Genomic DNA, 15,592 nt, shown 5'->3' on the forward strand with positions numbered 1-15,592 from the left:
TGGATCTGCCTGGATTCAAACCAAGATTCCAACCCTTAGTAGCCATCACTCAAATTACCTAACCTCTCTTAGGCTCACTTTCCCTTTCTCAACATGGGGATATCCATCATTCTTGCATCATACTACTGTTATGAGGCTTAAATGACATAAGGATTGGTTATTTTCATTATGAAAGTACTATTTTTTTTCTACTCAAAAGTGGTATTCCTTTTCTACGTGACCCTTCTAACTCATGTTTTTAAGAAACAAAAATTCAGGCCATCAGTGGTGAAAGCCAATGTCTTTCCCAAGTTATTTGTGTTCCTATCTTTCCATGGACTTTTTCAGTGAGCAGTTTTCTATGTCTGTTATAAAATAGGTTTGATGAAACAAATTCAAGAGAAAGAATTTATATGCCATCCAAGTCCATCATGGATACCTAAAATGTTGCTAAATGTAGAAACAGAATAGCCCAGGAGTATGCATATATTGAGCTTTGACTGGGTTACTGTGGTGCTAAGTTGCTATCAGGCAAATTGCAATGCTGCAATGCTGTTAAAGCTTCGTCCTACTTGATGGTTTCCTCATTTTGGGGATGGTAGGAAAAATCAGAAATAGACTGGTCACCTTTCAGCAAATCTTGGCCTTTCTGCACAGCCCTCACATGTGTTGTCCTTACTGCCGAGATTACTGCTCAAAACTTTCCCCACTCTAAATAGTTCAAGATTGTCACATATCATAATGATGTCATTGTTTGGGTTACAGAGTCTTCGGTCAGTGATGAATGAATGGGTTAATCAAGTTGCTTTCACATCTGAGTTATTTGTGGGACTGTCTCCACTTGCCTGACTTTCAGATTCTGACTCTTCTCCCTCTCTTTTCCAAGCTTGAATTCAGTAAGTAAAAGCTGAGATATTGTCATTTCCTAAATAACCCAAAGGGAAGATCTGGCATAATTTATAAGCACTCTGATGGCTGCATCAACTCTCCCATGCTCCTCTCCCTAATGGAACTTTGAGGAATAACCCTAACTGAATAGAGCCTCCACTCCATCTTTGAATTTCACCGAACAAAGCCTAGATCTGGTTATTTCTTGTTTTTGTTTGTTTCGCATTGTTTGTGCCCCACTGGGTAAAGCACGAGCGTGGCCTTCATCTGGATGTGTTTTCATCTCACAGAGGCAGTAACTGAATCTCTGACATAGTCTTGCCTCCGAGGAGTGTTCCAACTTGGGCTGCTATCTTAAACCCGTGTAGTTCTCGGTTCCCTTAGAAGGTAATGCCCCATCTGTGGACTGTGAAGGATGGCGATGCAAAACTCTCGGAAGAGTCGAGGCTGGGGATCCAAAGCATCTACTGTTCCTTCCACGCAAAGAGCCATTCTGAGTTTGTGAAGACGGTGCTTTTACCTATGACCCTCTCTGCAAATACCTGGGCGGCTTCAGCACGGGGCCGGGGAGTGGGGGGGGTTAGTATTTGCTCTCTGACCTTTGAGGACAGAGTTCTTGAGCCTGTTTCAGTTTGCAGCAGGAGCTATGGCAGATTAGCGCAGACTGCCCTCCCAGCCCCTGCTGCTCCCAGGACCCTGCAGTGTTATAGTAGATGCTACTGGAAGCTGCCTTCAGGTGCTTCCCAGCTCCCTGCTCAGCCCCACTGAAGAATTTTCAATGACGGCATTTGACAGCCATTTGACAATATTATTATAAATGCTCACAGATTTGGAGGAAGGTCCCATTCAAACCTTTCTGGTATCTCGATATCATGGATCTTGGACTTGGGGGCATGTGGTGTGTCTGGGGTGAATTTAGAGGTGAGAAGAAAAGGTGCTGAGCCCAGTGTCACCAAGAGGGATTGGGCACAAATTTGGGGACTCCATAAAATTTGGGATAGTGAAAAGTGAATGAATGAAAGAAGGATTGAATATCTTAGAGCCTAATGACCCTTCCCAAGAAAAGTCAAGAACATGGATTTCAGTGCTATTGTGGTAACATATATAAACTAGGACAAACGTACAAAAGATGTATGTTAGGAAAGAGTTAAAAAAATTCTCACCACCTTCTCCTACCACCTCTGCAAACACAGAGGCCAAGAGAAAATGCACACACACACACACACACTCTCTCACATTCCAGCAAAGAACCTGTTTTGCAAGTTTTGCTGGTAAAAAGCAGGAAGGGGGTTGCTGGAGAGTGGAGTGGAAAAGCCTTAGAAGTATTCGTAGAAGGTTTTTCAAAACCCAAGTTTTCAACGTAACTTTATCCTGCAGAGAGAGGCACATGGCCCGCTGTAGGTTTTTCTTCAACCGATTAAGCGCATTGTTGGACAGGGAGGGGCAGATTAACGAATGCCTATAATTTTGATCATTGTTTTCTGCAAAACAGCTCAGGCTTTGAAAATGAAGCCATCGTTCTTGGCGGAGTTTCTGCCAACAGCACAAATTATACTGTACAGAGATCCAAAGCCCCTAAAAAGGTTTCATTAATGAACAATTTCAGATGATTGTTTAAGTCTTCGCCCGACAGGTAACGTTGGCATGTAAGCAGGTGGGGTTAGGGTTTCCGTGGAGATTTATGATGTCATGCTTGAAAGAGCATGTCAAGACAGCCAATTTAACAAGTAGCTACTCAAAAAGTCCTATAGGCTGGAAGTAGCTTTTATGCAAATGACAAAAGAGTTTCACTGGGAAAAACTGCAAAAGAAAACTGTAGAGACATGGAGGGGGGTTTACCTGACAGCTCGGAAGGATGACCCCGGAGTCCATTAGAGACGAAAACTTCCAGAAGCCGAATTAGATTTTTCTGCTTTAACGGCCGCTTCACCTGTGGAGCTCCAGGTATGGGTAAATATGGGGTTTTTTTTCTTCTGAGTTATTGCCAAAAATTATTTGGAAACATTGAGGTCTCTTTCTCTGAATTGTTCTCTTGGCAGGAAGCACTGAATCAATAAGCATGGCTTTCCCACACTGAATATTGGAGTGTTCATGCTTCAGGGCTGTTTTTTCAGGGCTTTTTTATTGAATGAACTGAGATTTTTGAATAGAGCTGAAAAACAAGTGATGCATTATGCGTTATGCTGATTCTGCCCTGTGAATAATGCTGGAAAAATGCGTAGGTAAGGATTAGAAGGACGATCTGAGAATTGAGATACTATATGTATTTGTGGATTATTCCCAGATGTTGGTTTCTTTCTCTCTTTTTTATTTTTTTCTTTAACTCTTCGAACAGAACTGAAATTGGGACTGTGTATTTCTGTATTTTCAAGTTGCAAATTGCCAAAAATACAACCCGTGGAATATTACAGAAACAGGTTTATGAACATTGCACTTTTTTTTAAGTGTGTCTGTATATTTTTTCTCACAGAGGCATTTTATAAGACTAGAAAAATATCCTGTTTGAGATATCAGAGTTTCTGGACTTGAGGGAAGCAGGAATTGTAAATTCTAAGACAGATAAAGGCTTCTAGGGTGGGGGAATGCTTGATAAAAGTAGTTTTTAAAGCGTGCTTTCAGAAGGAAACCTTACTTTGGTGGTACGAGGTTTTCTGTTTGCATCAGTTACTAGCAAGACTGAGTAAACAGTCTTGCCTGCGATATGGATGTGATAACAATCGCTGAAGGTAGCTGTGTGTCTGCAAAGTTGACTTAAAGGGGTTAGTTTGGGGACATCAGGGTGCGATATGAGTAGTTGGGTCCACCAAGCTTAAAAGGCAATGAAAATCATGTTTTTTTTTCTCTTTCATACACTGCATAAGGTGAAAGCACAGAGTTAAGAAGAAAGATAACCTGTGCAATGGGAATTTGGGCTTTTGAAAGCAAAACTATTTAGGAGCACATGGACAGGATTTAAACTATTTTAAAAACTGACTAATGTCTGAGAATGAGAGCCTCCTGAAATTTGGCCGTCAGCTAACGTAGATTAGCACCTGCATTGATATTCATGTTACATGGTCGGGTTACCACAGTTACTGCAGAAGATTCGAGTGGCAGGGAATTCTGCCCCTAACATCAGAATGCCTGGGTGTTGAATCCACCTCCTGCCTGTGCAACCTTAGAAAAGTAAATTCATGTCCTTCAGCCTCAGTGTTCTACTCCGTAAGATGGGAGTGAGCATTGTGGCGTGGTGAAGATTCAATGACAAAATACATATTGCACAGTTCTCAGAATACATGCTCCACGTGTTAACGATTGTTTTTATTTGCTACTTTTGTGGTCCTGGACTGTTTGTAAAGTGTTTGCATCTTTTCCTTCATCTTATCATTGTAACAGCCCAGTGGGATTAGCAGGATCTTTTCATTCCCACTTCACAGACCAAGAAACCCTGGTTCAGAGAGATACTGAAATATACAACACGATAAGCCGTCCTTCTACATCTCCTGCTATTGTTTTCTCCTTTTAGGGGTCTCTAAAAAAAATTAATGTGTTCCTGAAATAACTCCCAGTGGCAACTATTATTTCTATAAAGTAATTAAAATACAAAATGTTAAGTGTGTCAAGGGAGCTAGGATATTCGTGTTTTTACATTAATTATATGCGACATTTTTTTCTTGACAGGCTAGAGAAGTGATATTAATTTACTTTTTACTGGCATCTACTGATAGGAGCTTATCACTTCAGAGACTTAGATGGTTAACTCTTACCTGCCTGTGATTTTTCTGGGCCCTGCAAGAAGAGTCAGGTTTTGCTGTTACCTGAGCAGGAAACCAAGTCACCAGGAGGCCGTGGGAATGGCCACAGAGAGCTTGGGGTCGGACACACTGTCTTTTCTCCTTTGTCTTCTAGACCTTGGCAACTCCCTCCCTTGTCTACCTCCCAGACCAAAACAGCCCATAATTATATTCTACATCCATTGTGTGTCAGAGACAAATATGTTTTTCATTGTGTTATTTTTAACAGCAGGGTTTCCAGCCAGAGAAAACACTCTGTTAGTTCCAGGGTTTCCTGATGACTTGTCCGATGTTACCAAGTTGTCCGCATCAGACTGTTCAGAATGGTTCGGGTTCCCCACTCCTAGAAGAAGGCTCTTAGCAGGAGTGGTGGGTAGATTCATCGAGTGGAATCCTGAAGGCGTTCTGATCTCTGAGCTGCTGAGGGCGAACTCATTCTGTCCCAGATAATTCATTAAATGTGGTCATCTGAACAGCAGCAGGCTCTATGGTGCCCAGTGCTGTTTTGGGACCCTGGGAAAAGCTCTGATTATCTCAAGGGCAGATCTCTGAGTCTGAAAGCAAAGATTGATTTCATTCAGAGTTTCAATTCCAAATATGAACCACCACGCTGCAAGTTGAAAGTAGAAACCAGTCATGAAATCAAACAGCCACAGGGTGCTGAAATTCTACATAGGTTCGGAGTCACTCATGTATATTCTTATAAATTTTTTTTCCCCACAGACTCTGTTTTAGAAGTCCATTAAGCTTTTTATTACACTTAATTGTTGTATTGCTCAGAGATTATCTGCTGACTCATAAGTAGTGATTGCATCTAGAAGCAGATTTTGCACCCAGTGGGGTTTAATAAAGATTTATTGAATCACAGGGACTGTGCACACAAGGGTTCAAGGACCAGGTTTCCTGGGTTCGAATCTTGCCTCCATTACTTACTAGTAGCAAGGTTTCCTGTTGAAGAACATACGTAGGTCTCTTCATATTACCAATAAAATGTAACATCTGAATTTTAAAAGCCTCTTAGCGCAGGGATTAGTGATCTTTAAATACAGTTGACCCTTGAACAATGCGGGTATAAAATCCACGTATAACTTCTGACTCTCCCCAAATTTAACTACTAATAATAGCCTACTGCTGACCGGAAGCTGTACCGATAGCATAAACAGCCGGTTAACACATATTTTGTATGTTATATGTATAATATACTGTATTCTTACAATAAAATAAACTGGAGAAAAGCAAAAGTCAAATAACCATAAGGAGGAGAAGATACATTTACAATATACATATGTATTTATTGAAAAAAGTGGACTGACCTAGTTCAAACCCATGTTGTTCAAAGGTCAACTGTATTACACTTTTCTCTTTTAAAAACGTTTTGGAGATTTTTTCTTCAGAAAGAAAGGCACTGAAATCTCACAGTTCAGGAAGTGGAACCAGGACTTGCTCTGGGGGAGGTGTGCGTAAAGCTCTTCTGAGTGGGAGTGAAGCTAGACGCTGCTTAGGGCTCAGGCCCCTTGTCCTTGCTATTCATCAATTTAGCTTTGTCAGAAACACTCCTGTTTAGAAGCTGATGGGGAGTTGTTTCCAAAAATCTATTTATTTAAAAAAAAAAAAAGTCCTCCTGGAAAACGGTGGCATCCAGCTGATGTTGCTTTTCTCTTCAGTGTGAAGCCATGAAGGGACCAGGAGGTAGACTGGGAAAGGCCTTCCCTCCTCCTCTCGGGTTTCTTTCCTTAACTTTTTCTTAAGCAGGAGAAACGTAATTCACTGGAAGCAAAAATTCCTCAGGGACCTGAGTTTGGGATTTGTTTTTATGATGAATTGTGAAACACCGTGGCCGGGCTCTGAGTGTGAATTCTGGCCATTTTGTATTGCAGGGTGAAATTTCCTCAGAAATCATTCCGATATGGATTGCTTTCTTGTAAACTTCCCATCTTGTGCATTTAACTTGTAACCCGATGAGAGAAAATATGGGAGAGAAGGCTTTTTTTTTTTTTTTTCTGGAAGCATAATATCAAGGTAGACAGGATTCTGAGGTTACCAAATCTGCTGTCCCCTGTACAACCAAAACAAATCCTCCTTGGTTTGTGCAGATGGTTGTGTAACATCTGGGCACCTGGAGGCCTTGGGGCCCGTGGGTTGTGGTGGAAAGGATGGAATTCCAGACGACCTTAGGGAGGGAGGGACCAGAGGGGGACAAAGGTTGGAGACTGGGATGAGCTTTATACCAATGACAGGAAGTTCTGCTGCTTTTGCGTCCAGACTTACAGGCAGCGGGAAGAATTTTGAACTACTCCTTTGTACGAATGGCAAGAGTGAATGTCAAGTATTACACGTTTGGAGAAATCCCTTCTCTAGAGATCTTCCAGAGAGGAGCGTACAGCTGATTTTATGGGATGACCTGAGGACAGTCAGTCCAAGGTAAAGGCAGGTGATAGCTTTTCTGGCCTCTTACAGCCCTAGGATTCTAGCCTGTGGTCTCCCCTCACATGGTTCACTTCACTTCCACCCCTGCCTGCTTGCTCAAGACTAAGCAACAGAAGTGATAGTGGGTTTCCCATCAACATTTTCACCAGGGTTCACAAATGCAGGTGGTCACGTCAGTCCCCATAAACCCGATGGTGGCACCGTCCTCCAAGCTGTTCAGATGGCACAAGACAGAAAGCAAAGACCCCATCAGGGGGTGTTTTTATTGATCCATAGTGGGCACTGTGAACTTTTCAGAAGGGACGTTCTTTGGCCTTACTACTTGCCACTCAGAAGGAAAGCAGTCTGCTGCCACACACACTTTTTGGAATAGCTGAGAAACCAGATTCGGATGGACCCTTGGTCATTTTCAGTCTTTGACAATAAGAATGTTTGTAAACACCCCTGAGAATGTCACATGGACGTCAAGTCACGATAGGCATTAGTCGGGTACATGTGCCACCATCACGCAGCCTGCTGGTGCAGAGGGACAATTTTTTAAAATCATCCTGTTTGAATTTTGCACCAGGAAAGGTTGCATGGACCCCCTTCAACTTTAACTGTACCTTTATTCGAATCCTTTTTCAGGATAAGTTTTAAGACTGCAGAAGAGGGCAGCTCCAGCCCATTGACTCATAAAGGACCATTTTCAATTTCTTCTTTAGGGACTTTGTGTGTGTGCTTCTGTGTGTATCTGTGTGTATATGTGTGCATTTACAATGGTGAGAAGAGCCCAAACTGATTTAGAGCTATTCTCTCTTTAGAGCAATGAAAGTAGTACCCTATAATCTATTAACTTGACCCTTCTTAATTGCTGTTTCGATTGCTTCTTTTTTCTCTCCCTGTTATGAACAGCACTGCGGTGACCTTCTATGTGGTTGTGCACATGTCAGTAAATCTGAAGCACAAATTCCTAGACGTCAGATTACTAGTTTTTTACTATTCATTTACAGGGCTTACTCACATTGAAAGGTATTGCCCAGTTTTCTCTCAAAAAGACTTACCAGTTTATTCTGTCAGTATGAGTGCTTGAGAGTCGGTTATGGTATGTTCAGATAATACAGTTCTCTGCAGTCATGACAGTAGATGAAATAGGCTGGATGTGCAGGTGTGGACATGTAACCAAGCTATATTAAATAAACAGTATTTTTCACGGAGCAATGTAGGTAGTGTGATCCCATTTATTTTTAAAAGGCTGGATCCTGTTTGTATGGAAAAGCATATCCATTTTCTGGGTACTTATTTTTCCGTTAAACATTTCTAGAGTGACGCCTAATAAATCAGAAAGAGGGACCAGTGGGCTGGTGAGGACGGAAGCTTTTATTTTTAACTTCTAGACTTCTCTACTATTTATATTTTTATCATGTGCATAATACTTCCCTGGAGGCCAGCCGTTTCCAGGTGGGCTGAGAAAGTGACTTTCTCTGTCTCATGCACCAACCCATGAGCAGATTTGTGCTTTGATGTAGTTGTCCCTTGAAGAAGGAGGTGATTCTCTTTTTTTCCTTCTTCTTGGGAGCAGTCGCTTCTGATGGCACTAGTAGTCTTATTCCCAGCAGAATTTTCCCTAAACCATTTTATTCCAGTCGCGATCCCATTTATTTATTTATTTCTAAATAAATGCTGTTTGGGGTTCTGAACCTCAGGTGTGTTTGGATTAAATATGTTTAAGCTGCCTGAACTTGTCAACAAAAGCACTAAATTCACCTTCCCTTGGTCAAGTCATCCTCTGACCAATGGTATAAAACATTCACTTCACGTCCACATGAAAATACTTTACAACCAAACTTCACCCCTTGCCCGTTAGTGGGGATCTGTTTGGGATAAAGGGTACTTAGGCTTTTATGTTAAGTCTGTAACCGTATAACTATGATTCAGTTTCCTCGGTGAAAAAAGAAAAAGCCCTGTTTTAACATACAGAATATCTAGATTTGAAAAGATTTTTCTTTTACAAGTCAAGAGTAGAAAGCATCCTGTCAGAGGCTGCCTTTTAAAAGAAAAGAAACAACATTTTTTTATGCTCCCAAATCAGTGAAGAAAGCTTTAGACGTTATTTTAAACTCCAGCTCCTTTTTAATTCAGGTGCCCGGAATTCATTAAAACCGCGAGTGATGTCTACATTCCTTTCACACAAATCAGTACAGATCTCCACTGTAATTAGACTTTTCTTCCTTTCTCCTTCTCCAAAGCTACTTCTGAAACTTCACATTCTTTCCTGGATATATATCTTTTTGCTTCATAAACTATCACAGTTCTGCTGCTAAACGCAAATATTTGCAAAAGAGAACCGATATAAAATAAATGCCTCTTAATGTGGTAGTCTGTGAATAAGTGTATGCCTGGCATTAGTTGGTTAACCAAAGAAATAATGAGGAATAACTATGCTTAGAGAGAAAAGGGTAGGATAGTGGCTGTGATGTGCAAAACGAGGAGAGCTATAATTTAAGCAGTTCCGTTAAAGAGAATATAATTACTGTAGCCCCAGGGTGGTGGCAGGTCGCTCGGAAGCCTAACTGAACTTCTTCTGTATCATTAGAAAAATGGACCAAACTTTGGTATCATGGGATAAATACAATATTTTCTTCCTCCAGATTTTAAATACCACTGACTTTTTAAGACGTATACATCCAAATCTCAAATGCCTTTATGCATGCCAACATAATACATTAAAAAATTTCCCTGTATGTGTTCAAACCACTGCAAATAAATACATTCTAATGCCCGTAATTATTACTATATGCTGAGACTTTCACCCAAGTTATCTCATAATCCTCTAAATGTAAATTAGGAAACCAAGGCTTAGAAGAATCTAGAGAGTTGATTCTTTTTTTTTTTTTAATTTAATTTTTATTTTATATTGGAGTATAGCTGATTTACAATGTTGTGTTAGTTTCAGGTGTACAGCAAAGTGATTCAGTTATACGTATACATATAGCCATTCTTTTTCAGATTCTTTTCCCATGTAGGTTATTACAGAATATTGAGTAGAGTTCCCTGTGCTAGACACTAGGCCCCTGCTGGTTATCTGTTTTAGATATAGTAGTGTGTGTATGTCAGTCCCAAGCTCCTAGTTGATTCTTTAGGCGACCGAGCTGGGATATGAACCCAGCAGTTCTGCTGCAAACCTACAGCATTTTCCTGGGACCCTGGAGGTGTTCGTTATGAAAAGCGTTGTTCCTTTCACGAGGGTGTATTTCCAAACAGGGAATGATAATCACGCAGGGGATGATTTACCTCTTGCCTCTGTAGTCTCACATTCTCTTTTGCACCTCCTACCTTTTTTGCCATTTCAACATTACTCCAAAGGGTGGTCTTGGAGAATCTGAGGGGTTGGAACAGCAGTTCATTTTGTTACTTGTTAGCAGGTTTTCTGAAGTCAAGCCTGGAGCTGGCGCGTCAGGAATGCACTCTCGAAGCAACCTTCCTCTTGGCGTTAGAGGAAGAAGGCCTCCTGCATGCCTCAAATCCCTTCCTTCAGAAACCTGCACTCTGTGTTCAGACCTTTAGAATTCACCCTAGAGGAAGAATAGGACCTGGTGGTTCTTAGAAAATGAAAATTTACAAAATGGTGTGGCTCACACCCTTTGCATAATAACCTGCCAACACTCTCTCTCCCATTGCCAATATTTTTACGAGAGATTGCAAAAGTTCTTACTGGAATTGAAGGGACAAATTGGGCAACTTTCATAGGTAAATTCCTGGTGCAGGCCAGAATAAGTATGGGTCCCAGGCACCAGGCCTGGGGCCGGGTTCTCCAGACAGGCCTGGGCAAGGGCTTCTACAAATTTTGATAAGCCACCGAGACTTGGTAGAATCAGGAGTTTTTACATGCGAATCAAATTTCTTACATTAGGAGGGGAAAAAGAAATCAGATGATCAGTAAACACTGGACTCAAATTCCTTTGTTAAAATTTCTCCTAGAACTACGTTGCAGCTGTGCCATTAAGATGGGGGGAGGGTAACAGATCCTTGGGGTCATCACAGCCCTCTACTTTCTATTTATTTTTTTTAATTTTTATTTTTAATGTTTGTTTATTTGGCTGCACTGGGTCTTAGTTGCAGCACGCAGGATCTTTAGTTGCAGCACGCATGTGGGATCTGGTTCCCTGACCAGGGATCAAACCCGGGTCCCCTGCATTGGGAGTGTGGAGTCTTAGCCACTGGACCGCCAGGGAAGTCCCAGCAGCCCCCTACTTTCCATCCCACACCTGTCTCCCTTACCTGCCTGACTCACATCGTGGACAGCCCCACCGTTTTTGTTCTGTGTGGGCTTGCTCCATGGGGCACTGTTGGTGGGAGGAATCTGGCCTTTGTTGTTGGACAGAGTTAGGCTTGGGAACTGGTTCTGCCAGTTCTTTGTGTGGTCTTGGGCAAGTCCCTTAATCTAAGGAAGCTTCCATTGCTGCATCTGTAAAAAAAGGCTAAGACCTCCTACCCAGCCAGGTGGTTTGCAGATCAGAGACAGTGTGAGAAGTACTTACCCCAGTCCCTGGCATGTAGTAGATGCTCAATTCACAGAAACAACTTAATGGAAACATTTCACAAAGCATTTTATAAGAGAGGATCAGTGTCTACCTGTCAAAGTCTTAAATACTCATAGGTTGTTCAAGGTGGGAGGGAGCATAGAGCTGCCTCACAAAACATCCTGGCTTTATGAAGAAGAACTCAAAGCTGGGAGTTGACTTGTCCCAGGTTACTCTGTTACTTCAAGGCAAACAGGTCCAGAGCCAGTGACTTGCCACTGACCCACACAGAGGCCTTAGAGAGTGGTTTTGAGGATTAGGGATGTGAAAGTGCTTCTTGAATTACCGAGTGTGAGAATAATAAGGTAGTTTTGATTAGCATGAAGATGCATAGTGACTCAGGATTGTCGGATTTAGGAAGAATGAACTGTCATCCTGTCATTCATTCATTCATTCATCAGCATGGATTGAGTCTCTCAGTTGGACCGGTCCTCTGATTACAGCAAGCCTGACAAGGCCACTGCCTTCAGAGAGCTTAGACTCTAAGGACCGGGTGGGAGGGGGAGGCAGAGGAGAAAACAGATACAGGGATGACTTCAGATTGAGAAAAAATGTGAAGGAAATAAGGAGGGCTGTGTGAGGAGGAGCCCGTCATGCAAACAGTGGGGCGAGGCCCCACAGAGGGGCAGTGACAGAGGGGCCCCAAGGCCGGAAGCGCCCTGTGTGTCTGAAGAACCAGGTGACCTGGGAGAGGTGGTTGGAGTCCTAGTTAGAAGGTTGGGCTTTATTCTTAGCGTAGTGCAAAGGGTTGTAATCAGAAGAGTACAGAATAATTTTAGCTTTTGTTCAGATGCTGTTTTAGGCAGAAGTCCCTTTGGGGGGACGGGACTTTGAACTAAGCCAGTCTCCCCTGCCTCCGTCTCTGGGACTGTCTCCAAAGGGGCTTTTTGGCTCTCCAGAGCCCCTCATAACACGTGGTAGAGTCCCCAATGCAGGCAGGTTACCGAATCCTGAGGGTCTGTGACTTGCCCACCCAGGAGCCTGGTGTCCGGAGACAGGATTCAGTGTTCAGTTCTTGTCATGAACCCAAAGGCCAAAGGCTGGTACTTCTGTTCTTTTTTTTGTTTGAATTTTTCGTAATTCTCAACACTTCTGTCAGTCGCACTCTCAGGTCACCAAAATGTTGTCTCCCCCTTGACCACAAAAAAGGCATTAAGTCGATGAAGTACTGCCTGAAACAGGATACATGCGTCATGCGTCCCTGAGTTTGGGTTTTTCCAATGACATTGTGATACATCAAACTTTTGCCCTTTCATCTGCTTTCAACTAAAAAAAAGAAATCATTAGTTTGTATTTCAGTCCAACTCAGCTTTTTTGTTTTGTGATAGTTGATATGAGGTCAGACAGATATTATCAACAGCAGAAACCACCAGCTTCCACATGGAGCCCACCAGATGGCACCTAGGGAAGTTTGGCTGAACCGTGCAGTGTAGACAAAGTGAATCCCACTAGCACCTTTAATACGGGGCGTTGTTCACTTTGGGTTTGTTTGTAAAAATTATGGAAATGCTGGAAAGGTGAGTAGATAGCATTCAACGCCCTCATTTTACAAGTAAAGAAATATTTAGAAAAGTGATGTGAATTGGGTTAACCTCACACTTTGTGGGGTCCAGGCTTCTGATGCCGAGTGACCCCTGCACACCAGCTCATGTGCTTTGGAGACCACATTCTGAGAATGGTCAGGTGGGGTGGAGGGCCTAGCACAGGTCCTGCCATCAGGACATCGGGGGCGTGTCCTTTGGGTGGTTCTCAACCCATGGGTATCATAGCCTCCCCACCTCTTGATTCTATCCTAGAAGTTCCAGCCTGGTGGGGTCTGAGGCAGATATGGCCAAAGATGAAGCATATTCACCATGACTGCACTGCCTTTGAGCATGAAGCAAGTTGATCAAACGCTGATGTGGAGACAGTTGGCAGTTTGGGATCTGGCTCATGATGGTAGAGAAGCTATAAATACATTTCCATGTGAACTAAGATCTGAAACTGCATCTGAACTTGCACGGCCCAATTGTGCTGATGATCTTTATTTATTTATTTTTTTGATGTGGATCATCTTTTTTTTTTTTTTAAAGTCTTTATTGAATTTGTTACAGTATTGCTTCTGTTTTATGTTTTGGTTTTTTGGCTGCGAGGCGTGTGGGATCTTAGCTCCCCGACCAGGGATCGAACCCGCACCCGCTGCATTGGAAGGCGGTCCACTGCCTTGACCACTGGACCGCCAGGGAGGTCCCATGTGCTGATGAACTTTAGATGATGCCTTCCCACTCAGTTCGACTCGAATTTTTTTTAATGAGTGGTGGGCAGGCCGAGCCCACTTGGCCAAGTGAAATTTATGGAAAAGAGGCCCATCTTGCCCTGCTTTTTGGTGTCCACATCCAGATTTATCTAAACCCCACCCAAGTTGCATTTGCGTAGCTATGAAAAACCGGTATTTTCTATCCGTGAATCACACTCCAAATCCTCTGTCTGTCAGACCTCTGTGTGTCAGGGGCGCGGCAGGCCAGCTTCCGGGAAGGGGGGCCACGGCCGAAGGCGAGCGGAGTGTGGAGCGGGCAGGTCCCGCTGCCCGGGGGTCGGGCAGGTAACTGCTGATGTCTGCTTTCGGATCTGGACATGGAGCCATCCGTGTGCCCTCCTGTGAAAAGGCCAAGCAAGAAAGGAGGCGTCCTGAGTTTCTGCTGCCAGGGGCCCTGCCGTGCAGTGGACAAGAGCGAGGTACAGAAGTGACCTGATTCTGGGGGTCGCCACCCCTCCCTGGGGTCTCTCCTCTGCTGTGTAATGCATTCCTGAGCACCTGGGCATCTCACCTGGGACTGAGCTCTTCCTGGCCACTTAGTGCTGGGAGAGAGCTGGAGAGGGTCATGGGTCACTGTGGTTTCTTTTAAGTTAAATGATGCTTCGGTGCCGAGGATGATTGCCCACAGCAGTTAAACCTTATTTAATGGTAATTAAATTTCTTTTCTTTACTCTGAAAAATCTCTTCACTTTCTGTACAAAGGCAGGAAGCGTTTTTCTTTGATTATCACAGAACGTCTGCAGGTAAGGTGTAATCCATCTTACCACACTGGACTCTGAAAATACTGAGTCTGTGGAATCCTGATTTGGAAATGCCACAAAGAATAGAAAACTGAGTGCTTCCGGTTAAGAATTTTCTCAGAAACCAGAAAAGCTGCTTTTTCCTCCTTCCTCCTCCCCCTTTGGTTCAAAGTTGTTAGGAGACTCTCAAAACATGCACGGCTGCTTCTAAGCCGGTCTGGATCACCTTTTCGAAGCACAGAGGAGTTTTGGCGTGTGCCATCTTGTTCCCTCCTGACTTAACCCCTCCGCACAGGCAGTGCTGAGCTGCTGTGGGAGCCTGCAGAGCGTGGACAGCAGAAACCTCACCTCTTCCCACTGCTCCAGGAGTTGACCAGCTCTCTTCCCATGAGGAAAACGCCTTCAGGCCGCAGGGGCAGCAAAGAGACTTTGGCTGAAGCCCACATTTAAAAAAAGAAAAGAAAAAGAAAAATTTCAAGAATGAAAAGCCCTAAAGCAGGAATTCATTGGATGAGTGCTATCATTTCATGTGCCTGACTTCCCACTGCCAGAATCAAGGTGTTCTGAAAAGAAGCTTTAGGAAATGGGTCACGGTTACCAAGTTTGACGGAGGGATAGGATGGAAGGAAAAACTGACTTCTCATGAAGGAACTGAACCAACTGTAGTTTCAGAAACCTGAGTTTTAAGTTTTATTAGAAACGTTTGGCAATATGAGGATTTGGGGGCCTTGTGTGTGTTTTGCCTTGTGTTTGAGCACTGGAACACTTCGGTTCAGACTTCTGTCGCCCTCTCAGTCTTGGAGGTTGGCTCCCTGGCCCAGTGTGCCTTGTTCAGACGTTTTGAGCTGCTGGCAGCAGAAGGGCTGGGGATCGAGGTATGGGATGTCGGGCCTGCGGGGAATAATTACAGAGTAAGACGCACAAGGT

General features: G+C 43.3%; 1 protein-coding gene across 29 annotated transcripts in view; it reads left to right on the plus strand.

Moving 5' to 3' along the window:
- The window catches only part of KIAA1217, a 496,866-nt gene that overhangs the window by 197,756 nt on the left and 283,518 nt on the right, over positions 1-15,592 (plus strand). Inside the window, exon 1 of one of the 29 annotated variants that reach the window (XM_082449580.1) lies at positions 1,652-2,817. The exons of 27 other annotated variants lie outside the window; for them this stretch is intronic. The gene's annotated coding sequence lies outside the window, so the exon portion shown is untranslated. Of the gene's footprint in view, positions 1-1,651; positions 2,818-15,592 lie in introns of those variants that run through there. One more of the 29 variants, XM_082449578.1, reaches the window with a different exon arrangement.

This window comes from Balaenoptera physalus (assembly GCF_965194825.1).
Source record: "Balaenoptera physalus genome assembly, chromosome: 2".
Taxonomy (NCBI): domain Eukaryota; kingdom Metazoa; phylum Chordata; class Mammalia; order Artiodactyla; family Balaenopteridae; genus Balaenoptera; species Balaenoptera physalus.